Source organism: Hyla sarda, chromosome 6, assembly GCF_029499605.1.
Source record: "Hyla sarda isolate aHylSar1 chromosome 6, aHylSar1.hap1, whole genome shotgun sequence".
Lineage (NCBI taxonomy): Eukaryota > Metazoa > Chordata > Amphibia > Anura > Hylidae > Hyla > Hyla sarda.
In genome coordinates this window covers 265,797,540-265,824,387 of record NC_079194.1, presented here as the reverse complement: position 1 = coordinate 265,824,387, position 26,848 = coordinate 265,797,540, and the positions used below count along the sequence as shown (strand labels likewise).

General features: G+C 43.4%; 1 protein-coding gene across 9 annotated transcripts in view; it reads right to left on the bottom strand.

Moving 5' to 3' along the window:
- MARK2 (microtubule affinity regulating kinase 2) overlaps nt 1-26,848 on the bottom strand; it is a 729,699-nt gene that overhangs the window by 608,740 nt on the left and 94,111 nt on the right. The window contains exon 1 of one of the 9 annotated variants that reach the window (XM_056527193.1): nt 6,618-6,663. The exons of the other annotated variants lie outside the window; for them this stretch is intronic. The gene's annotated coding sequence lies outside the window, so the exon portion shown is untranslated. Of the gene's footprint in view, nt 1-6,617; nt 6,664-26,848 lie in introns of those variants that run through there. 9 annotated transcript variants of the gene reach the window in all.

Genomic DNA, 26,848 nt, shown 5'->3' with positions numbered 1-26,848 from the left:
GCCAGGACCATGCTGAAGACTAGGAGCGAGGTGGCAAGCCTGCCACCTCTTCCGATCCCCTGCGATTCTTCGGTTAGTTAACCGACCAATCGCAGGGGGGGGGCGGTTACTTCCTCCCGTCCTGCCTGGCCCCTGGATGTCCGGAGAGGACGGGAGGAAGACCGGAGGACGCAGCGGGGGACGGGGGAGTGCTGGGGACCGGCCCCGGTACTTACCTCGTGCCTGAAGACCCCGATCCCGGCGAGGAAGATGGCAGCGGCGGCGACAGGTGAGTAGATCTTCAGCCGCGGTCGGGCCCTTTACAGCAATGCACGTCGCCGTAAAGCGACATGCATTGCTGTATTGGGACCCTATATACTACAACTCCCAGCATGCCCAGACAGCCCATGGCATCTGGGCATGCTGGGAGTTGCAGTTTTGCAACATCTGGAGGTCCACAGTTTGGAGACCACTGTGCCCTTCCACATGTTGCAAAACTACACATCCTCAGCATGCCCTTACTGTCCAGGCATGCTGGGAGTTGTAGTTCTGTAACATCTGGCCCTTCAGATGTTGCAGAACTACAACTCCCAGCATGCCTGGACAGTTTTGGCATACTGGGAGTTGTAGTTTTGCAACATCTGGAAGGGCACAGATTGAGAACCACTGTATTAGTGGTCTGCAAACTGTAGTCCTCCAGATGTTGCAAACTACAACTCCAAGCATGCTGGGAGTTGTAGTTCGGCAACATCTGGCTCTAAAGATGTTGCCGAACTACTACTTCCAGCATGTCTGAGAATGTTTGGGAGTTGTGGTTTTGCAACAACTGGAGGCACACTGGTTGGGAAACATTGTCTGTTTCATAACTCAGTGTTTCCCAACCAGTGTGCCTCCAGCTGTTGCAAAACTATAACTACCAGCATGCACTGATAGACTGTGCATGCTGGCAGTTGTAGTTTTGCAACAGCTGGAGGTCCCCCTTTGTGAGTGTACAGGGTACATTCACATGGGCAGGGGGCTTACAGTGAGTATCAGGCTGCAAGTTTGCGATGCAGCAAATTTTGCGCGGCAGCTCAAACTCGCAGCGGGAAAATCGCTGTAACCCCCGCTGCCCGTGTGACTGTACCCTAAAAACACTACACTACACTAACACAAAATAAAATAAAAAGTAAAAAACACTACATATACACATACCCCTACACAGCCCCCCTCCCTCCCCAATAAAAATGAAAAACGTCTGGTACGCCACTGTTTTCAAAATGGAGCCTCCAGCTGTTGCAAAACAACAACTCCCAGTATTGCCGGACAGCCGTTGACTGACCAAGCATGCTGGGAGTTTTGCAACAGCTGGAGGCACCCTGTTAGGGGTATTCTACGCCAGTGATTCCCAATGTCCGCAAATCCCTAATTCAGGCCTCAAATGCGCATGGCGCTCTCACTTTGGAGCCCTGTCGTATTTCAAGGCAACAGTTTAGGGTCACATATGGGGTATCGCCGTACTCGGGAGAAATTGCCTTACAAATTTTGGGGGGCTTTTTCTCCTTTCACCCCTTATGAAAAGGTGAAGTTGGGGTCTACACCAGCATGTTAGTGTAAAAAAATAAATTTTTTACACTAACATGCTGGTGTTGCCCTATACTTTTCATTTTGACAAGAGGTAAAAGGGGAAAAAAGCCCCCCAAAATTTGTAATGCAACTTCTCCCAACTACGGAGATACTCCATATGTGGGCGCAAAGTGCTCTGGGGGCGCACAACAAGGCTCAGAAGGGAGAGTGCACCATGTACATTTGAGGTGATTTGCACAGGGGTGGCTGATTGTTACAGCGGTTTTGACAAACGCAAAAAAAAAAAAACAAACACATGTGACCCCATTTCGGAAACTACACCCCTCACAGAATGTAATGAGGGGTGCAGTGAGAATTTACACCCCACTGGTGTCTGACAGATCTTTGGAACAGTGGGCTGCGCAAATTAAAAATTTTGTACAGCCCACTGTTCCAAAGATCTGACAGACACCAGTGGGGGGTAAATGCTCACTGTACCCCTTGTTACGTTCCTCAAGGGGTCTAGTTTTTTTTTTATGTATGCAAAAGTCGTGAAACCCCTGTGGGGTATTAAGGCTCACTTTATTCTTTGTTACGTTCCTCAAGGGGTCTAGTTCCCAAAATGGTATGGCATGTGGGTATTTTTTGCTGTCCTGGCACCATAGGGGCTTCCTAAATGCGACATGCTCCCGAGCAAAATTTGCTCTCAAAAAGCCAAAATATGACTCCTTCTCTTCTGAGCATTGTAGTTCGCCCATAGTGCACTTCATGTCAACTTCAGGGCTTCCTAAATGCAACATGCCCCCCAAAAACCATTTCAGAAAAACGTACGCTCCAAAATCCCCTTGTCACTCCTTCCCTTCTGAGCCCGCCGAACACTTTACATGGACATATGAGGTATGTGCTTACTCGAGAGAAATTGGGCTACAAATATAAGTATACATTTTCTCCTTTTACCCCTTGTAAAAATTCAAAAATTGGGTCTACAAGAATATGCGAGTGTAAAAAATGAAGATTGTGAATTTTCTCCTTCACTTTGCTGCTATTCCTGTGAAACACCTAAAGGGTTAAAATGCTGACTGAATGTCATTTTGAATACTTTGGGGGGTGCAGTTTTTATAATGGGGTCATTTGTGGGGTATTTCTAAGATGAAGACCCTTCAAATCCACTTCAAACCTGAACTGGTCCCTGAAAAATTGTGATTTTGGAAATTGTGTGAAAAATTGGAAAATTGCTGCTGAACTTTGAAGCCCTCTGATGTCTTCCAAAAGTAAAAACTCGTCAGTTTAATGATGCAAATATAAAGTAGACATATTGTATATGTGAATAAAATTAAATAATATTTGGAATATCCATTTTCATTACAAGCAGAGAGCATCAAAGTTAGAAAAATGCGAAATTTTCTAAATTTTCATCAAATTTTGGGTTTTTTCACCAAGAAAGGATGCAAGTTACAAAAATTTTTTACCCCTAAGTTAAAGTAGAATATGTCCCGAAAAAAAAATCTCGGAATCAGAATGATAACTAAAAGCATTCCAGAGTTATTAATGTTTAAAGTGACAGTGGTCAGATGTGCAAAAAATGGCCGGGTCCTAAGGTGTAAAATGGCTGGGTCCTTAAGGGGTTAAGGACCAAGGGCGTACCTGTACACCCTGGTCCCAATAACGGGGTTTAAACCATTCTCACCAGCGGAGAATGGATTGAACCCTGTGGGTCCCGGTTGCTACGGGCACCCGTGTCCCACAGCTAATGCCGGGCACTGTTGAAAGAGAGTGAAATTTTCCCAGCAGCTCAGCGGAGCTGATCGGGACTATCACAACTGTCACGATCACACCCTATCGGTCCAGCCGAGACGCTAGAGAGAGTGTGATGGTGCAAGGGTTAAAGCCGCCAGACCTCTGGGTATCCACTACTAGTCCCAGCAAGTCACCAAATTAACCCTTTAGATAAACGTGTTTCACCCGAGCTGCCTTCAGAAAGGTGAGCTCATATATTTAGAGATCAAAGGCTAGAGCTGATTAATTAAACATTTAATCTGATAAAAGGTATCACAGTGCTATGCATAAAAATTTACAAATGACATACAGGTATATATATATATATATATATATATATATATGTTTAGCAATGCAAGTTCAGAAAAGCAAAAATGAAATTCTTACAGTGTAATATTATAGCAGTCCATGAGAGTGAGTCTCCAGCTGTCCTTAGGATGGTCTTGTCAGCTTGGGGCACAGATCTTAACAACTGACTCTAGCATTGTTAAATATTACATATCTCCTTTTTGGAGGGACTCCATTCCCACCTCCCCTCTGATCCCACAAGGGGGGCATCTCTCTTCCTAACCCGCTTATCTGGTTGATTATATGATGGGACCAGGTGCAGGACTTCAAAGACGATGTAAACACACAGCCAGACCCCCCCCCCCCCCCAATAAACTGCAATACACAAAAGACACAGGATACACCGTCTGAATGACCCCTCACCCCTCACCCCCCCCCCCCAGGTCTTAGTTTATACGCAGATGCAATTATAAAAACACATGTATGATTTAATACTCAGGCCTGGGCCTGACAGTGACATAATCGCAATGTCCCGATCAGCTTACTGGACGACGAGAGGGTCCTCACCTGCTTCTTAGTCATCCGTTCGGCCATCTGCTGCTCCTAGTCTGCGCAGCAGCCTAGAGCAGCAGAGCGCTCGTTACACTGATCAATGCTATGCTATGGCATAGCATTGATTAATACATGCAATCAGAAAAAAAGGGTAACTTTTTTTTTTATAAAAGTGAATTAACCCCTTCCCTATTAAAAGTTTAAATCACTCCCCTTTTCCCATTTTTATAAAAAATAAAAATAATCATATGTGGTACCGAACTATTAAAATATAAGGTTAGCATTTTGGTCACTTCATATACCATAAAAATATTAATAAAAAGCAAATCAAAAAGTCCCATCAAAACAAAAATGGTATCGATAAAAACTACAGACCATGGAGCAAAAAAAATAAGCCCTCATATAGCCCCATATGTGGAAAAATAAAGTTATAGGGGTCAGAAGATCACAATTTTAAACATACTAATTTTGGTGGATGTAATAAGAATTCTCCCCCACTGTTAGAAATTCAACTACTCATAGCTTACACACCCCGGGAAGAGAAAAGCACTTTTATGGTCTCCATAGACTGAATTTCTCTTCTTAGATATTTATAGATCTCTATCCCTTGTCTCTCCCTCTTTATCATAGTTTTTTTTAATTTTTATTTATTTTTTTGCTACCCTCCCTCCTGTCCCATCACCAATACCTGCTTAATTAGGAATTACGATTACCTGACCATTCTTAACCTCCTGGCTTCCTTTCTTTTCTTGACAGGGCCTCCTCTTTTTTTTTGCTCATGTCCCTCTTTGCAGTTCTCCAGTCACTTCTTGCCCTTCTTCCTGTCGACCTAATTTTATTCCACAGTACCCAGTGGTTTAACACTGTGCTTTTCTTTAGTGATGTAACCCCCATGTAGGGTCTCATCAGTTCCGATTTATGTTCTTTTATATATTAGTAAATTTGAGTAGCCATATTAGTCCAGTGATATACATACAAAACTCAATGGGGGACATGTATCATAATTTGTGTATGGTAGAAGCAGTTTACCCCTTTTGCCTAATTCTAAATTATGTGCAGAAGCGTTAAATTTATCAATCAAGTGCAATGAGTTTCATAAATTGCGGGCAAATATAGTAATCTCCTCAATCTACTCTTTGAAAAATGGAATTGATGATTTAGAGAATCTTGCTACGTGCAGTCCAAGATTGGCTTATATCTGCGTAAAAAATATGGCCATTGTGCAAGATTTCTGCAGGTAAATGAAATGTACGCAGTTAATAAATTCATGCGTATTAAATATGTAACTCCAAGGTACACGGAAACCTACACATCTGGAGGAAATGCTCCACCAGAATGTACGCAAAAAAACAGCTTGCACAAAATTTTTAACATAAAACAGGGGTAAAATCTTTGATACATGTCCCCCAATGTGTGTATGTGTGTGTGTGTGTGTTCCAGAATCACGTACAAATGGCTAAAAGATATTAACATGAAACTTGGCACACATGTTGCTTATATGTCAACAACAAACATAGGATAGGTAATTTAACCCTTACTCACCCCCATTTGCCAGGATCAGGATTTTTGTTTAAGACCCCAAGTCTATGGGAAATATATGTTACGACATAACTTTCAAATGGCTGGAGATATTTCGATAATTATTGGTCACATGTTACTTATATGTCCACTAAAATATAGGATAGTTAATTTAACCCATAACTACCCCCATTTGTGAGGGTCAGGGTTTTTGTTTAAAGTCCCATGCAAATCAATGGGAAATGTATGTTCCGGCATAACTTCCGTACAGCAGGAGATATTTCAATAATACCTGGTACACATATTACTTATATGTCAAATAAAAATATATGATAGTTAAATTAACCCTTACCTACACCCTTATATAAAAGATATTTGCCGGTGAATGTGGCAGTCCAGCTTGCAAGCCACACCCCATGTCACAAAGACATGCCCACTGCTTAAGCACCCCCCCTTTTATTATCTACTCTTTTTGTGCATCGTTCTGGCTTGCAAATCACTCCCAATCCCACAAAGCCACGTCCCCTTCTATTTTCAACTTATAATATCTTCATCACAAATCAATCCCACCTGAGGATGGGATATGAGGTCAGGATAGGAGGTCAGGACATAAGGACAGGATATGAGGATGGGAAATAAGGACAGAACATGAGGTCGGGATATGGGGACAGCATATGAAGTTGGGATAGGAGGATAGGATATCAGGTCGGGATGGGAGGTCAATGTAGGAGGACGGAATATGGGGTTGGAATATGACAACAATATATTAGGATGGTATATGAAGTCAAAAGCTTCCTCCTTTGTTGATTTTCCTCCCCATCAAAGATTAGGTGTAACAGCGTGCGCTCGTGCCGCATCCTCTGGCCGCGAGCGCACTGGCCCTCTCTCCCCTGCTGTCGGTGGGGCTGGGATTCGCATTGCGGGATGCGCAAGCATGCGAGTCCCAGCCCGTCACTTACCCTGCTCTGCTGCTTCAATAACTCAGCTCCGCCACGCTCTTCCACGTCTCCTAGGGCGCGCGTGCGGCAGAGCTCTGAAATTTAAAGGGTTAGTGCGCCCATAGTTAGTAGTGCACCTGAACACTACATTATAAATCCCTGCACCTCCCACAGCCCCCTGCCGGATCTTCAGTGCCTATTGCCCGAGAGAAAGCGTACCCTATTGCCTGTTTGCCATACCCGTGTACCCAGACCTTTCCACTACATTTCTTGACTACGAACCTTTGCCGCCTGCCTTGACCTTCTGCTACGTTGACTACGCTACAGCCTCTTCCTTCTGTACCTCGCCTTACCCAGTTACCTGTATGGTCGAGCCGTGTCGGGGGTAGCGACCTGGGTGTAGCCTGCCGCAGCAAGCCCATCCTGCCTTGCAGCGGGCTTTGGTGAAGACCAGCGGCACCTTAGACTCCGCTCCCCCATACGGTCCGAGTCATCTGCCACACAGGTAGAGGATCCACATCCTGTTCCAGACCACCCGCATATTTTTATATTGTTTATTTTTAATGTTTTTATTGTTACTGCAAAATTTAAATGATTCTCCTGCTTTACACGCCCCTGTGTTGGGTTTCTTTGTTAGGTTTCTAAATCCTGGTTAATTGTTGCTGATGTCAGGGGGCAGAGAAAGGGGAGAAAAAACAAGGATGACAGTGCCTCGTTTAATTCCACAAGTAACGGTGGTTGAGTTCCTAATGTGCAGATGGATTCTCACGTTTTTAGAAACTTGGTTTCATGCATATCACCCCTAACCAGGGTTATGTCAGGTAGGATGCTGCGGCACATCAGTGTCTTAAACTGGTGTCCTCATCAGGAGCAATAGTGAAGAAGAACAATTTCCACTGGAATCTGCGCTCCATTAGGATACAACCTCAGTAGTCATTGATATATTATAGATATTTTTAAGTATCAATATATTTATTGACACACAGAAAATAAAAATAAAAATTACATACAGTTGCAATGATGCGTTTCAGGACTTAAACGGGTTATCCAGGAAAAAAACTATATATATATATATCTCAACTGGCTCCAGAAAGTCAAACTGATTTGTAAATTACTTCTACTAAAAAAAATCTTAATCCTTTCAGTACTTATGAGCTGCTGAAGTTGAGTTGTTCTTTTCTGTCTAAGTGCTCTCTGATGACACGTGTCTCAGGAACTGTCCAGAGTAGCAGCAAATCCCCATAGCAAACCTATTCTACTCTGTGCAGTTCCCGAGACAAGCAGAGATGTCAGCAGAGAGCACTGTTGTCAGACAGAAAAGAACAACTCAACTTCAGCAGATGATTATTGGAAGGATTAAGATTTTTTTTATAGAAGTAATTTACAAATCTGTTTAACTTTCTAGAGTCAGTTGATATATATTTAAAAAAAAAAAAAAGTTTTTTTCCTGGAATACCCCTTTAATTCCCTTCCTCAGATTGCAGATGTATAGCTAAAGTATACATGGTCATTCCTCTCATATGGGTACTCCGGTGGTCAACGTGTTTTTCCGTTTTTGACTTACCCCATTTGTTTTGTTTCATTTCTATTCTTGTTGTTTAGGCAACTATTTCTGTTCTCCATTGTCTTTTTATCCCCCACTTTGTTTTCCTATCTTTGCTTCTATTTCCTGTTTCTTGCTGTGCTGAAAACTACAAATCCCAGCATGCCACATGCCTTGCTGGTTTGGGAGCGGCTTTTTTTTGTTCGGTCCTTTACCCACCCTACTATTTTCCCATGTCAGCCCCCTTATTCACAGCTCACTAATATTAATCAGCCCTGGTTGGGATACACTGGCATACACACACAAAAGGGACTACAACTCCCATTATGTGTCATTCAGGAGTCTTCAGTCTGTGGTATAACACCAGCATGTTGCCTCTGTAGTCTCCTGGGAGTTTTAGTTCATCACACCTCTATAGGGCATACACCAGTGTTTCCCAACCAGGGTGCCTCCAGGTGTTGCAAAACTACTACCACCATTATGCCCAGACAGCCAAAAGCTGTCTGGGCATGCTGGTAGTTGTAGTTCTGATACAGCTGAAAACACCCTGGTTGGGAAACAATGCACTTTGTTTGTAAAATACTGAATAGGCTAGGCCAGTGTTTCCCAATCAGTGTGCCTCCAGTTGTTGCAAAATTAGAACTTCCAGCATGCCCAAAGACTGTCAGGGAATGCTGGGAGTTGTAGTTTTACAACAGCTGGAGGCACACTGGTTTGGAAACACTGGTATAACATGATGTGTATGCTGAATAGGCTAGGACAGTGTTTCCCAACCAGTGTGCCTCCAGCTATTGCAAAACTACTACTCCCAGCATGCCCAAAGTCTGTCCAGGCATGCTGGGAGCTGTAGCTTTGCAACAGCTGGAGGCACATTGGTTTGTAAACACTAGCATACACACATAACAGGGTCTACAACTCCCAGCATGGGTCATTCAGGAGTACCCCCCTTCACACACACAAATCATCCTCCGTCCGAGGTTTATTCCCCTGCAGTGTATACATCCCCAGCCCCTGCACTTTGTTATCCTCCCCTTCAGATAACACTCTTATCTTCTCTGTCTTCTTTCAGTGCAGACCTTTGTCCTCAGGAGTCAAAGCAGGGGTAGGGGAGATGAGGAGCTGTGTATGTCCTCTCTCTCCCCCTGCTCTGGCTTCTTTCTCTCATGCACACCTGCGACCACCTGGAGGGGGAGATGAGGGGGCGTGTCCTATCTCTCTCATGCTGTTCTGAAAGAACAGAGAAAAAAAAAACGACATGTTGTCCACAGCCTAATCCTAACATGTGGACAACAGTAAGAAATCCAACACAGAACTACAGAACTTCCTGGCCCACAAACAGGTAAGAAAAAAAAGACACATGCTACACAAACATAATACATGTCAATTTCAAAAAACATGAACATTAAAAGAAGATGCAATAAAGCCAAAAATCTTAACCACCGGAGTACCCCCTTAACTCCTTAAGGACACATGACGTACTGGAACGTCACGTGTCCACTCCCGATCTATAACGCGTCATAGCGGGTCGGGCCCGGCCTCTAACAACGGCCGGGACCCGTGGCTATAAGAGCTATTGACCCTTTAGATGCGGCGTTCAAAGTTGAACCCCGCGTCTAAAGTGAAAGTATGCCGGTTAGCTCAGTGGGCTGTTCGGGATGCCGCGATTTCGCCGCGGCTATCCCGAACAGCTTACAGAACAGCAGGAGGGTCCCTACCTGCCTCCTCGCTGTCCGATCGCCGAATGACTGCTCAGTGCCTGAGATCCAGGCATGAGCAGTCAAGCGGCAGAATCATTGATCACTGGTTTCCTATGAGAAACCAGTGATCAATGATAAAGATCAGTGTGTCCAGTGTTATAGGTCCCTAAGGGAGCTATAACACTGCCAAAAAAAAAGTGAAAAAAAAAAAAAGTGAAGATCATTTAACCTCTTCCCTATTAAAAGTTTGAATCACCCCCCTTTTCCCATAAAAAAAAACAGTGTAAATAAACATATGGTATCGCCCCATGCGGAAATGTCCGAATTATAAAAATACATCATTAATTAACCCCTTAAGGACCAAGGACGTACCGGTACGTCCTTGGTCCTGCTCTTCTGATATAACGCGGGGTTACACAGTAACCCCGCGTCATATCATGGCGGGCCCGGCGTCATAGTGAAGCCGGGACCCGCCTCTAATAGCGCGCAGCGCCGATCGCGGCGCCGTGCGCTATTAACCCTTTAGCCGCGCGCTCAAAGCTGAGCCGCGCGGCTAAAAGTGAAAGTTCCCGGCTAGCTCAGTCGGGCTGTTCGGGATAGCCGCGGCTAATCGCGGCATCCCGAACAGCTGACAGGACAGCGGGAGGGCCCCTTCCTGCCTCCTCGCTGTCCGATCGCCGAATGACTGCTCAGTGCCTGAGATCCAGGCATGAGCAGTCATCCGGCAGAATCGTTGATCACTGGTTTCTTATGAGAAACCAGTGATCAACATAGAAGATCAGTGTGTGCAGTGTTATAGGTCCCTATGGGACCTATAACACTGCAAAAAAAAAGTGAAAAAAAAAAAGTGAATAAAGATCATTTAACTCCTCCCCTATTAAAAGTTTGAATCACCCCCCTTTTCCAATAAAAAAAAAAACCACAGTGTAAATAAAAATAAAAATAAACATATGTGGTATCACCGCGTGCGGAAATGTCCGAATTATAAAAATATATCATTAATTAAACCGCTCGGTCAATGGCGTGCGCGCAAAAAAATTCCAAAGTCCAAAATAGTGCATTTTTGGTCACTTTTTATATCATTTAAAAATGAATAAAAAGTGATCAATAAGTCCTATCAATGCAAAAATGGTACCGTTTAAAACTTCAGATCACGGCGCAAAAAATGAGCCCTCATACCGCCCCATACACGGAAAAATAAAGTTATAGGGGTCAGAAGATGACAATTTTAAACGTATTAATTTTCCTGCATGTAGTTATGATTTTTTCCAGAAGTCCGACAAAATCAAACCTATATAAGTAGGGTATCATTTTAATCGTATGGACCTACAGAATACATATCAGGTGTCATTTTTACCGAAAAATGTACTACGTAGAAACGGAAGCCCCCAAAAGTTACAAAACAGCGTTTTTTTTTTTCAATTTTGTCGCACAATGATTTTTTTTCCCGCTTCACCATAGATTTTTGGGCAAAATGACTGACGTCATTACAAAGTAGAATTGGTGGCGCAAAAAATAAGCCATCATATGGATTTTTAGGTGTAAATTTGAAAGAGTTATGATTTTTTAAAGGCAAGGAGCAAAAAACGAAAATGCAAAAACGGAAAAACCTCCGGTCCTTAAGGGCTTAAACCACACGGTCAATGGCGTACGCGCAAAAAAATTCCAAAGTCCAAAATAGTGCATTTTTGGTCACTTTTTTATCATGAAATAAGTAATTTACAAATATGTTTAACTTTCTGGCACCAGTTGATTTAAAAGAAAAAAGGTTTTCACCAGGGTACCCCTTTAAATGATCTTTATTCACTTTTTGTTTTGCACTGTTATAGCTCCCATAGGGACCTATAACACTGCACACACTGATCTCTTACATTGATCACTGGTTTCTAATAGGAAACCAGTGATCAATGATTCCGGCACTTGACTACTCATGCCTGGATCTCAGGCACTGAGCAGTCATTCGGCGATCGGACAGCGAGGAGGCAGGTAGGGATCCTCCGGCTGTCATGTAAGCTGTTCGGAATGCCGCGGCGATCCCGAACAGCTCCCTGAGCTAACCGGCATTAGTTTACTTTCACTTTAGAAGCGGCGTTCAACCTTGATCACTGCCGCGCGCTATTAGCCACGGGTCCCGGCTGTTGCTAGGTGCCGGGCGCGACCTGCTATGATGCAGGCCACAGCGTGGCACTGCTTTATAGAATGGGAGCCGACCCATGACATACATCTATGTCATGGGTCGGGAAGGGGTTAAGTGTTACCGGATTAGCTGTATGGAAAGGAGGCTTGGAAACTTCTTGTTTTTGTTTTCAAGCCTACTTTTCATACAGCTAACCTGGAAACACTGTGCTCCTAGCTTTTTCCAAACAAATAGAAACATACAACAAAGCATCTGTCCATTGTAAGTTTTATTAAACCAATTTTAAGTTATATACTTGTATATGACTAAAATAAGTCTAGAAATATGCATTTTATGTTCTGTATATGCAGGGATGTGGAAATCCTATTGCTCGACGCCCGAGAAATGCAGTTCCAGGCGCCGGGAAGGTGATTTTTTTTTTAGGCATTTAGCCCTGCTTCGAGCAGGTAGGTCCTGAAAGCCCCCGAGATGTAGGCTGGCGCATAGGGCATATGGAGCCGGCTCCTGACTCGAGCTGGCTCCATACCCAGTGGCCCCCAGCTGATTTCAGTAGCTGGGAGCCACCGCTAATAGCCGGCATGCAGCAACTGCCGCTTGTGGCTATTAATCCTCTAGATCATCAGCGGCATCTAAAAAGGGAAATGTAAATGCCCCCCATGCCCCACCGCAGTGGTATCATGATCCACTGTAGAGGCAGCCGGAGGGCTTACCTCTGCTTCCCTAGGGACTATGGCTCTGTCAATGATAACATAGTAACATAGTTCATAAGGTTGAAAAAAGACCAAGTTCAACCTATAACCCTAATAAGACCCTATTGAGTTGAGTTGATCCAGAGGAAGGCAAAAAACCCTCATACTAGAGGTAAAAATTCCTTCCTGACTCCAAATATGGCAGTCAGAATAAATCCCTTAAGCTTTATCAATGGAGTGTAGATCACACAGATTAATGGCGTTCAACAGAACTGCATTGATCTGTAAGAAGAATCTAATCATTAATAAGGTAAAAAAAAGTTTAATAAAAGTTCAAAAAACACATATTAACCCCTTCCATATTAAAAATTCAAATTACCCCCTTTTCTTATACAAAGCAATGCAAACATAATAAAACAAACATATTTGGTATGGCCATGTGTGTAATTGTCCAAACTATTAAAGCATAACATTACATATCCCTAACGGTAAATTACGTAAATGTAAAAAAAAAAAATTATAATAAATCTAATGCAAGAATTGCATTTTTTACAACAGCATCTCTCAGAAAAAAAATAAAAAAATGTGATCAAAAAATCAGATCAATAACAAAATGGTACCAATACAGATTATGGTGCAAAAAATTAGCCATCATACAAACTGGCATATGAAAACATTTAAAAGTTACAAAGGTCAGAAAATGGCAATTAAAAAATAATTATTTTTTTAATTGCTAAAACGTTATGGAAACTATACAAATTTGGTATTGCTGTAATCAGGGTGACCTAAAGTTTCAAAATACCATGTCAGTTTGACCACAAGGTAAAATGGCGCAAAAAGAAAACCACCAAATTTGCTAAATTCTTTTTTTTTATTTCACCTCACCAATATTTTTATTTTTTTTTTAGAGCATATTTTATGGAAAAATCATAAGTGTCATTACAAAGGACAACTGGTCCCACAAAAAACAAGCCCTCATATGGGTCTGTGGATAGAAAAATAAATGATTATTGTAGGAGGAAAAACCGAGAGTGCAAAAATGAACATTTTATTGTCATGAGGGCAACACTGTAAACTAGGAAGAGGGATTGCCAGAACATCTGAACAATGTGCCAGACATAGGCTTTTGGTGGGGCAAACTCAAGAGCAGGTGACAGCTACACTGTTGCTGCATTTGTAGGCTCCAGAAAAAAAAAATGCCTTCTAGAGGAGGGGCACGGTCGGGTGATGGTATATACTAGCTCTTTACAGTACTCTTGTTGTGTGGCAATTCTTTTCTACCTTCCTAGAGAAACAAAATCAGGCAGTGTGTCAAACCTGAAAGTAATGCAACAGGAAATGTGGATGAAACTGCAGGCCACTCCATGCAGTTGTCAGTATGCAACGTTAGATATTTTGAGCAATAGCTATGGGCAGGGCCAATACAAGTATTTCACTGCTCACTGGGTCAATTGCTTGCAGTACAATACTCTACCGCAAAGAGGTCAGGCATTAGTGACATCTCCATGGTTGCACCTTCTGCCTATCCTCATCCAGATCCTCCTCCATGTATATATTACAGTCCCCACAGGGCACAGCATTGTTTATCCACCTCCTGTCCTCAGCTCAAAGAACTGCCACACATAATTACATCTGATAAGCAGGGGCAAGAAAAGCCATACAATGGAGGAATTGCTGCCCTCTTTGCAGCAGAACATGTCACACTGGCTGTCATCTCGTAATCAAATTGGGCATGTGATTGCCAATAATGTGCTGTGTTTAGGTGGCATGATACATACTCCGTGTGTGGTACATAGGCTAAATCCTGTCGTTAGATGTTTCTTAAAAACGTATGTCAGTCTCAAGGATGTCCACGCCATGTCCAGGAGAGTTTGCTTTAGCCGTTCTTATGTCTTTAACCTCTTGCTGCAAAATCAGGTACATTTATGTGGTGATGAAGGCTGACTTCCTTCAACACCACATACATGTACCTGATAACTTTAACCCCTTAAGGACCACAGGTTTTTCCACTTTCGTTTTTTCCTCTTCACATTTTAAAAATCATAACCCTTTCAATTTTCCACCTAAAAATCCATATGATGGCTTATTTTTTGCGCCACCAATTCTACTTTGCAGTGACATCAGTCATTTTACCCAAAAATCTATGGCGAAATAGGAAAAAAAATCATTGTGCGACGAAATTGAAGAAAAAACGCCATTTTGTAACTTTTGGGGGCTACCGTTTCTACGCAGTAAATTTTTCGGTAAAAATGACACCTTATCTTTATTCTGTAGGTCCATACGATTAAAATGATACCCTACTTATATAGGTTTGATTTTGTTGTACTTCTGTAAAAAAATCATAACTACATGCAGAAAAATGTATACATTTAAAATTGTCATATTCCGACCCCTATAACATTTTTATTTTTCCGCATATGGGGCGGTATGAGGGCTCATTTTTTGTGCCATGATAGTTTTTAGCGGTACCATTTTTGTATTGATCGGACTTTTTGATCGCTTTTTATACATTTTTTTCATGATATAAAAAGCAACCAAAAATGTTATTTTGGACTTTGAAATTTTTTTTGCGCATACGCCCTTGACCGTGCGGTTTAATTAATGATCTATTTTTATAGTTTGGACATTTACCCATGCGGCGATACCACATATGTTTATATTTTTATTTACATGGTGTGTTTTTTTATGGGGAAAAGGGGGGTGATTTGAACTTTTATTAAGGAAATGGTTAAATCACATTTATTAACTTTTTTTTTTTTTTTTTTTACACTTTTTTTGCAGTGTTCTAGCTCCCATAGGGACCTATAGCACTGTTGACTGCAAAGCCATAGCTTTGCAATGATCAGCGTTATCGGCGGTCGATTGCTCAAGCCTGCATCTCAGGCTTGGAGCAATCAATCGTCGAGGGGACATGCCGGAGGCAGGTAAGAGGACCTCCGCTCTTGTCCCAGCTGATCGGGACACCGCATTTTCACTGCGGTAGTCCCGATCAGCCCCGCTGAGCAGCCGGGCAGCTTTCACTTTCATTTTAGACACGGCGTTCAACTTTGAACGCCGCGTCTAAAGGGTTGATAGCGCGCGGCACCGCGATCGCTGCCGCGCGCTATTAGCCCCAGGTCCCGGCATGGGGACCGACCCGATATGATGCGGGGTCACCGCGTGACCCTGCGTTATATCGCGGGAGCCGGCCAAGGACGTAAATATACGTCCTTGGTTGTTAAGGGGTTAAACTGTCACAGCACAGCCGCACCTCCCTGAAACTCATCACTGCTATTGGTCCGTCAGAACAGATAGACCAATAACAGTGATAGTGCAAGGGTCTCCTGCTTCCCCCTCTCCTCTGTCGCTTCACTGAGTGAAGCAATCACAGGAGAGGGGGGCCCCGTTGGAGGAGGCCGCCCGCAGCACTCAGGATAAACCCTATAGACGCTGCGGTCACTGTGACCACAGCATCTATGAGGGTTATAGAGGGAGGGAGCTCCCTCTGTGTCCGATCGGTGCTCTGCAAAGTGAAAGGTTGATCTGCTATCCTATGTCTCAGTGTAAAACAGATAGACATAGGCATAATAAAAAAAAAATTAAAAAAAAGTAAGTGTAAAAAAAAATAAAAAATTTTTTCACTGACTCAATTTTCTGGGGACTCTTTTTTTTAAACAGTAATGGCTCACCACAGAATACGGCGACATACAAACATGATTTTTTTTTTTTTCACAAAAAGTTTTTATGCTATAAATGTACAAAAATATTTTGAAAAGTATATACATTTGGTATCGCCATAATCGTATCAACTTACAGAGTAAAGTGAACATGTCATTAATACCACATGACGAACGACCTAAATAAATTTAAAAACAAACCGCAGAATAATTATTTTTATTTTTTATTTATATCACCTCATGAAAAATTTAATAAAAAACAGAGTGCCACATGTACCCCAGAATTCACACCTGCGATTTGCGGCTCTTCCGGGTCAATCGGGTCTCTGGTGAACCCGAAAAAAAAAGGGTGAATGGGGCTGTCCGAGACAGCCCCATTCACCCTTACCCAGCAGGAGTGAGGTGGAACAGGTGCAGCTTTATGATCACGTGACTGATCAGTCGGAACGACCTACCACCTGCTGGGTGGTGATCGGGACAATGAAGATGGCGGCGATCGGCGCCGGCAGGGGTCTCCTGCCTTCCCCTGGTCCGGTGGGGTTCCCCTCAGGATCGGTGGCGGCGGTCCCGGCAGCAGGAGCGGTGAAAGCAATGGCGATGGTCCCGGCGGTGCAGGCGGCAGGAAACAGCAGGAGGTGAGGCCTATTCACCTCATGCTGTTGCTTAGCAACAACTCTCAGCATGCACAGCCAAAGGGCATGCTGGGAGTTTTAGTTTTTAAACAGCAGGAGTTCCAACTACAACTCCCAGCATGCCCTTTGGTAGTCTGTGCATGCTGGGGGTTGTAGTTATGCAACAATTGGAGGCACATTTTTTCTATGAAAAAGAGTGCATTCAGCTGTTGCATAACTACAACTCCCAGCATGCACAGACTACCAAAGGTATGCTGTAAGTTGTAGCAGTGTGCCTCCAGCTGTTGCAAACCTACAACTCTCAGCATGCCCTTTGACTGTCAATGCATGCTGATTGTTGCAGTTTTGCAACAGCTGGTGACACATTGGTTGTGAAACAGAGTTTGTTACCTAACTCAGTGTTTTGCAATCAGTGTGTCTCCAGCTGTTGCAAAACTACAACTCCCAGAATGCACTGAAAGACTGTACATGCTGGGAGTTCTAGTTTTGCAACAGCTGGAGGCACACTGGTTGCAAAACACTGAGTTAGGTAACAAACTCTGTTTCACAACCAATGTGTCACCAGCTGTTGCAAACTGTTTCACTACCAATTTTCCTCCAGCTGTTGCATAACTACAACTCCCAGCATGTATGGTCTGTCAGTGCATGCTGAGAGTTGTAGTTTTGTAACAGTTGGAGGTTTGCCCCCCCCCCATTTGAATGTACAGGGTACATTCACACGAGCGGGTTTACAGCAAGTTATCTGCTGCAAGTTTGAGATGCGGCAAATTTTCCGCCGCAGCACAAACTCCCAGCGAGAAACTCATTGTAAGCCTGTCCGTGTGAATGTACCTAAAAAACACTACACTACACCTACAAATAAAAAGTAAAACACTACATATACACATACCCCTACACAGTCCCCCCCCCCCCCCCCCCAATGAAAAAAAAATAAAAACCTCTTGTACGGCACTGTTTCCAAAATGGAGCCTCCAGCTGTTGAAAAATAACAACCCTCAGTATTGCCGGACAGCCACTGACTGTCCAGGCATGCTGGGAGTTTTGCAACAGCTGGAGACACCCTGTTTGGGAAAAACTGCCATAGGGTATTTTTGCGGTCAATTCAAATCCCCAATTTAAGCCTTAAATGCACATGGCGCTCTCTCACTTCAGAGCACTGTCGAATTTCAAGGAAACCGTTTAGGGGCACATATGGGGTATCTCCGTACTCGGGAGAAATTGTGTTACAAATTTTGGGGGCCTCTCTCTCCTTTTCTCCTTTTACCCCTTATGAAAAGGTAAAGTTGGGGTCTACACCAGCATGTTAGTGTAAAAAAATATAATTTTTACACTAACACGCTGATGTTGCCCCATACTTTTAACTTTCACAAGCGGTAAAAGGAAAAAAAGACCCTCAAAATTTGTAACGCAATTTTTCCTGAGTACAGAACTACCCCATATGTGGGCGTAAAGTGCTCTGAGGGCGCACGACATGGCTCAGGAGAGAGAGTGTGCCATGTACATTTGTAGCCCCATTTCTTCTGAGTGAGAACATACCCCATATGTGGGTGTAAAGTGCTCTGCGGGTGCACTACAATGCTCAGAAGAGAAGGAGCGCCATTGGGCTTTTGGCAAGAGAATGCGTCCGAAATTAAAGCCCTTATGTGTTTACAAAGCCCCCATAGTGCCAGAACAATAGACCACCCCCACATGTGACCCCATTTTGGAAACTACACCCCTCACGGAATGTAACAAGGGGTACAGTGAGCATTTACGCACCACAAGTGTCTGACAGATTTTTGGAACAGTGGTCTGTGAAAATGAAAAATTTAATTTTTCATTTCAACAGCCCACTGTTCCAAAGATCTGTCAAATGCCAGTGGGGTATAAATACTCACTGCACCCCTTATTAAACTCTGAGGGGTGTAGTTTCCAAAAAGGGGTCACATGTGGAGGAGGGGTCCACTGTTCTGGCACCATGGAGGGGGGGGGGGGGGGGAGATTTGTAAACGCACATGGCTTCCCACTTCTATTCCAACTAAATTCTCTCAGCAAAATCTCAATGGCGCTCCTTCTCTTCTGAGCATTGTAGTTCGCACGCAGAGCACTTTACATCCACATATGGGGTATTTTCATACTCAGAAGAAATGGGGTAACAAATCTTGGGAGGCTTTTTCTCCAATTACCCCTTGCGAAAATGAAAAATTTGGGGTAACCCCAGAATTTTTGTGAATTTTTTTTTTTTTTTTTTTTCACGTCTAACTTTAGCGGAAATTTGTCAAGCACCTGTGGGGTGTTAAGGCTCACTATACCCCTTGTTACATTCCTTGAGGGGTGTAGTTTCCAAAATAGTATGCCTTGTGTTTTTTATTTTTTTTGCTGTTCTGGCACCATTGGGGCTTCCTAAATGTGACATCCCCCCTAAAAACCATTTCAGCAAAATTTGCTTTCCAAAAGACAAATGTGACTCCTCCTCTTCTGAGCATTGTAGTTCGCCTGCAGTGCACTTGACGTCCACACATTGGGTAGTTCCATACTTCGAATAGATGGGGTTACAAATTTTGGGGGGCATTTTCCTCCTATAGTCCTTAAGGGGTTAAAATTACACCTCCGCGTTGTTTTAATTTTGGTGAAACACTTTAAGAACATTCTGACTTCTTTAAGAGGTGCAGTTTATAAAATCGGGTGATATATAGGGGTTACATACAGGCCCCTCAATTCCCCTTCAGAACTGAACTGGTCCCTGAAAAATCAGATTTAGTTATTTTTTAGATTTTCAAGAACATTTCTAACTACTAAACTTATAAACCTTCTAACATTCTAAAAAAGTAAAAGAATGTTTATCAAATGATCGGAACATAAAGTAGACATATTGTAGATGTGAATTAATTATTAATTTGGTGTGGCATGACTGTCGTACGAGCAAAAAATGTAAAATACTGGAAAACTTTTTTTTTTTTTTAAATCCACCAGTGCCAGAAAGTTGTTACTTATCAGCTGCTGTATGTTCCAGAGGAAGTTTCTTTCTTTTTAAATTTCTTTTCTGTCTGACCACAGTGCTCTCTGCCGACACCTCTGCCCATGTCAGGAACTGTCCAGAACAGGAGAGGTTTGCTATGGGGATATACTCCTACTCTGGACAGTTCCTTAAATGGACAGAGGTGTCAGCAGAGAGCACTGTGGTCAGACAGAAAGGAAATTCTAAAAGAAAAGAACTTTTCTGATAAGTACAGGAAAGGTTAAGATTTTTAAACAGAAGTAATCTACAAATTTGTTTCACAATCTGTTTTCAAGGGGAGTACCCCTTTAACCTCTTGGGGACGCAGGGTGTATGCATACGCCCTGCATCCCCGATCCTTAAGGACTCAGGGCGTACCTGTACGCCCAGAGTATTTCCGGTCCCCGACGCTCACCGGGGCGGAGACCGGACTGGGATGCCTCCTGTGACAACGCCTGGGGGGTCCTGAGACCCCCCATGTTGGCAATCACCGCAAATCGCCGATCAATTCAGATCAGCTATTTGCGGCAATTCTGGGTTAATTGGGTCCTGGTGACCTGGGGAAAAAAAGGATGATAGGTGCCATCCGAGATAGCAACTATCATACTTTAGCAGCAGGAGTGAGGTGGCGATTCATCGGCCGCGTCTGCTGTGGGGGTGTCCTTAACGGCACCCGCTCCGCACCTAACGCTGGGCCCCAAATCCCAGGCATCGGTGGCGGGATCGGGGCCCCACCGGCGGAGGCAGGCGGATCTTCATTGCGCAGCAGCAGGAGGTAAGGATAGCCTCCTGCTGTTGCTAAGCAACAACTCACAGCATGCACACAATGGCATGCTGGGAGTTGTTGTTATGCAACAGCAGAAGGCAAAACTACAACTCCCAGCATGCCCTTTGGTAGTTTGTTCATGCTGTGGGTTGTAGTTATGCAACAGCTGGAGGCACTGTGCCTCCAGTTGTTGCATAACTACAACCCCCAGCATGCACGGACAGCCAAAGGGCATGCTAGGAGTTGCCGTAGTGTTCCTCCAGCTGTTGCATAACTGCAAGTCCCAGCATGCACTTCGGCTGTAAGTGCACGCTGAGAGTTGTAGTTTTACAACAGCTGAAGGCACACTGGTAGCGAAACACTAAGTAAAAAAAAAACAACTGTTTTGCAACCAGTGTGCCTCCAGCTGTTGCATAACTACAACCCTTAGCATGCACGGGCACCCAAAGGGCATGCTGGGAGTTCTAGTTATTCAACAGACTGAGGCATACTACCAAAAGTCCCAGTATGGTCTTCAGCTATCACTGCATGCTGAGAGTTGTAGCTTTTTGCAACAGCTGAAGGCACACTGATTGCAAAACTGCGTTTGTTACCTAAATCAGTGTTTCACAACCAGTGTCTCTCCAGCTGTTGCAAACTACAACTCCCAGCATGCACTGATAAACCATACATGCTAGGAGTTGTAGTTTGGAGGCATGCTGGAGGCTCACTGGTTGCGAAACACTAAGTTAAGTAACAAACTGTAGGTTTGACAGCTATCATGCCCCCTCCTGTAGGCTTGCATTGAGGGGCGGAGCGTGACATCACACGGGGGCGGGACGTCACACGTCACCCGCCCTGTAGTCGCCGGTAATCAGTCCCGGAGCGAACACGCTCCGGGACTGATTAACCCCTTAAGGACGCAGTAAATGTACGTCCTGGTGAGGTGGTACTTAACGCACCAGGACGTACATTTACGTCCTGTGCATAACCGCGGGCATCGGAGCGATGCCCGTGTCATGCGCGGCTGATCCCTGCTGCTGATCGCAGCCAGGGTCCCGCCAGCAATGGCCGACGCCCGCGATCTCGCGGGCGTCCGCCATTAACCCCTCAGGTGCCGGAATCAATACAGATCCCGGAATCTGCGGCAGTGCGCGATTAGAATGAATGATCGGATCGCCCGCGCTGCTGCTGCGGGGATCCGATCATTCATAACGCCGCACGGAGGTCCCCTCTTCTTCCTCCGTCCGGCTCCCGGCGTCTCCTGCTCTGGTCTGTGATCGAGCAGACCAGAGCAGAAGATCACCGAAAACACTGATCTGTTCTATGTACTATACATAGAACAGATCAGTATTAGCAATCATGGTATTGCTATGAATAGTCCCCTATGGGGACTATTCAAGTGTAAAAAAAAAAATGTAAAAAAATGTAAAAAGTAAAAAAAAAAAGTGAAAAATCCCCTCCCCCAATAAAAAAGTAAAACGTCAGTTTTTTCCTATTTTACCCCCAAAAAGCGTAAAAAGATTTTTTTATAGACATATTTGGTATCGCCGCGTGCGTAAATGTCCAAACTATTAAAATAAAATGTTAATGATCCCGTACGGTGAACGGCGTGAACGAAAAAAAAAAAAAAGGCCAAAATTCCTACTTTTTTAATACATTTTATTAAAAAAAAAAATTATAAAAAATGTATTAAACGTTTTTTATACGCAAATGTGGTATCAAAAAAAAGTACAGATCATGGCGCAAAAAATGAGCCCCCATACCGCCGCTTATACAGAAAAATAAAAAAGTTAGAGGTCATCAAAATAAAGGGATTATAAACGTACTAATTTGGTTAAAAAGTTTGTGATTTTTTTTTAAGCGCAACAATAATATAAAAGTATGTAATAATGGGTATCATTTTAATCGTATTGACCCTCAGAATAAAGAACACGTAATTTTTACCATAAATTGTACGGGGTGAAAACAAAACCTTCCAAAATTAGCAAAATTGCGTTTTTCGTTTTAATTTCCCCACAAAAATAGTGTTTTTTGGTTGCGCAATACACTTTATGATATAATGAGTGATGTCATTACAAAGGACAACTGGTCGCGCAAAAAACAAGCCCTCATACTAGTCTGTGGATGAAAATATAAAAGAGTTATGATTTTTAGAAGGCGAGGAGGAAAAAAATGAAAACTTAAAAATTAAATTGTCTGAGTCCTTAAGGCCAAAATGGGCTGAGTCCTTAAGGGGTTAAAAACGGGGTGCCGCGTGCAAGATCACGGGGGTCCCCAGCGGCAGGACTCCCTCGATCAAGCATCTTATTCCCTATCCTTTGGAGTACCCCTTTAAAAAGGGATCAAAAGGTGACCTGAGAATTATAGGCCTTAAAACTGGTGTGAAACATAGAAATTGGTACCACTCTGTTAGAAATTATTTCTAATTTTATCTCCTCCTTACCATGATAAAATATTACACCAAACAGCTTGGTCTGAATCATTTCCTCCCACGGCTCAGATACTTTTTGGCCTACATTCATGAATAAAAATAGAGGGAGCACAAAGCTTAGATATTCTGATGTCAGTGATTGATGCACAACCTGAAATGATGTGTCATGTATTGAGAAAGAGCAAACCTCAATGTCAGGGTACATTCACAGATATCATATCTGCTGAGGATTTGATGCTGTGTTCAACAATTTGCATTGATTTAACAGCATGAAATACGCAACAGATACTGTATGTGTGACTGTACTATAAGGCTGCAAAACACACACCATGCCATAAATCAGTGCAGGTTTAGGTGACATTTTGTGATCAATTTTTTTTTGTAGCACACAGAAAACAAGCACTTGATCTTGGACTCAATTTATGTTGTATTACGGCATACAAGCGTCTTGACGAGAGGATTCCTGACATGAGACCGCTATGCAATTTTTCAGCAGGTGCAGAGATCATAATCAGTGTGTAACTCTTAGTCTTGCAAATTGTAATGGATACATCTGAACGGCTGCTGTGTAATCCCATGCGGCAGCGACCAGAGGCAAACCGTATCTGCACAGAAAATCCCAGAGGTCAATTTTTAAAGTAGGTGCCCAGATTGCAATACAGTGACCCCCCCGACCTATGATGGCCCCGACATACGATAATTTCAACATGGCAGCATCAACATACGATGCTTTTGTATGTCGGGGTCATCGCATAAACGGCTATCCAGCAGCGCTGACTGCTTCAGTTGCCGCTGAATAGCCGTTTACGGTGCCTGTGTGCTCCGGTGATGGTCTCCTACCTGTCCTCGGGGCTCCGGAGCGTCCTCTTTGGGATCCCCTCCATCGCCGGCGCTCTCCATCGTCGTGATCACGTCACCGCCCATGCTGTCCCGTCATTTAATAGGAGCGGCGTGCATAGTGACGTGATGGCGGCGACGTGAGAGCGACAATCCCGGGCAGCAGAGATGTTCTGGAGCGGCGGGGCTTCCACGGGGACGCGGCGACAGCGATGGAGGGCCACATCCAGGGCAGCGGTGACTAGCGGTATCGGGTCCAGAGCGGCGGGGACAGGTGAGTACAACTTCCTATTCCTTAAATTGCACGGATCCCTCAACGTACGACGGTTTCAACTAACGATGGTTCATTTGGAATGGATTACCATCGTATGTTGAGGGACCACTGTATATTAATAATAACCCTTCACTTTAAATAAAGGGGTTGCTCCCATCCTCGAGAGAAAGGGAATTTGACAGATTTTAGACTAATATTGCTTAAAGGGGTATTCCAGCTTTATACATCTTATCCCCTATCCATTAAGTAGGAATACCCTTTAACAAAAGGTTATGGGTAGACCAAAATAAATGTTAACATTATATACTTCCATCGTTCGGTTTATAAGCATTTATATTTACATTTAATTCCTTGATATTGGACTGACATACAGACTTTGCACTTACTTATGGGTAACCTATAATAATGCACAGATTACATTACTATGGATATAAAAACCTGCACCACAGGTTATCTGCCGAACAGAACATTTCTATAGCACATGGATGATATACGTTAAAGGGGTACTCCGGGATAGAAAAATGTCTCCCTTTACCTAAGGATACGGGATAAGTGTCAGATTGCAGGGCTCTGACCACTGGGATTCTCCCCGCAGTTTCCAACCCGGCGTCCTGGGTTTCCTCCTGGTTGGGGCTTGTCAACCGCCACATGAAACTGTGGCTGACATGCCCCCTCCATGCATCTCTGTGGGAGAGCCGGAGCACTGCACTTGGGACGTAAGCAAGATTAAATTTATTTGGGTCTGATGGGAAACCTTATGTTTGTCGACAAACTGGGGAAAGACTGAACCCAAAGTGTCAGTGAAAGGTGAAGGAGGAAGTGGGGAATGTCTTCTGCAGCAGGAGTTGGAACTCTCATACAGCTACATGGCAGAGTGAATGCAACCTTTTTCAACAATACATGGTTCCTTTCTTGCGTTCATCACTCAATCAGCCAGCAATTTTCATGCAGGATAAATGCCCCCGTCACACAGCAAAACAGGTAAAACAGTTCATTGAAACAATGAAATGGCCGTCCCAGAGTCCTGATCTAAATCCAACAGAAAACCTCTGGAAAATCCTTGGTGACAGAATTATGGCCAAGAAAATCACAACAGTCACAGAACTGTGGAAAAGACTGGAAAAGTGGAGCAAAAGCCCACCAGAGCAGTGTGAGAGACTAGTGATGTCCTGTAGGAGAGAGAGATGTGTTGAAGTCATTCAAAGCAAAGGCCTGCACACTTCCTACTGATTTGTGACTGTTGGAACCTTCAGAAAATTTACTTAGAATCTTTTTCTGTGCTACAGTCATTGCTGTTCTCTAATTATGATCATCAATTTTTTGGAAAAAGAGGTTTTATATTGATTTATTTTGTAAATCACTGTTCTAATGGCAAAGTGCACCCTTTACAAAAATCCTTTAACCCCTTAAGGAACGGGGTTTTTTCAGTTTTTGCATTTTCGTTTTTTTGCTCCTTGCCTTTAAAAAAACTCATAACTCTTTCAATTTTGCACCTAAAAATCCATATGATGGCTTATTTTTTGCGCCACCAATTCTACTTTGTAATGACATCCGTCATTTTGCCCAAAAATCTACGGTGAAACGGAAAAAAAAATCATTGTGCGACAATTTTTTCGGTAAAAATGACACCTTATCTTTATACTGTAGGTCCATACGATTAAAATGATACCCTACTTATATAGGTTTGATTTTATCGTACTTCTGAAAAAAATCATAACTACATGCAGGAAAATTAATACGTTTAAAATTGTCATCTTCTGACCCCTATAACTTTTTTATTTTTCCGTGTATGGGGCGGTATGAGGGCTCATTTTTTGCGCCGTGATCTGAAGTTTTCAACGGTACCATTTTTGCATTGATAGGACTTATTGATCGGACTTTTTATTCATTTTTAAATGATCTAAAAAGTGACCAAAAATGCACTATTTTGGACTTTGGAATTTTTTTGCGCGCACGCCATTGACCGAGCAGTTTAATTAATGATATATTTTTATAATTCGGACATTTCCGCATTCGGTGATACCATATATGTTTTTTTATTTTTATTTACACTTTTTTTTTTATTGGAAAAGGGGGGTGATTTAAACTTTTAATAGGGGAGGAGTTAAATGATCTTTATTCACTTTTTTTGCAGTGTTATAGGTCCCATAGGGACCTATAACACTGCACACACTGATCTTCATCATTGATCACTGGTTTCTCATAAGAAACCAGTGATCAACGATTCTGCCGCATGACTGCTCATGCCTGGATCTCAGGCACTGAGCAGTCATTCGGCGATCGGACAGCAAGGAGGCAGCTGTCAGCTGTTCGGGATGCCGCGATTAGCCGAGGCTATCCCGAACAGCCCGACTGAGCTAGCCGGCAACTTTCACTTTCAGCCGCGCGGCTCAGCTCTGAGCGCGCGGCTAAAGGGTTAATAGTGCGCGGCGCTGCGCGCTCTTAGAGGCGGGTCCCGGCTTCACTATGAGGCCGGGCACGCTGTGATATGACGCAGGGTTACTGTGTAACCCCGCGTTACATCAGGAGAGCAGGACCATGGATGTACCGGTACGTCCTTGGTCCTTAAGGGGTTAAATAATGATCAATGTAGATAACATTATGAAAAAATCAAGTGTTCATAAATTGTTC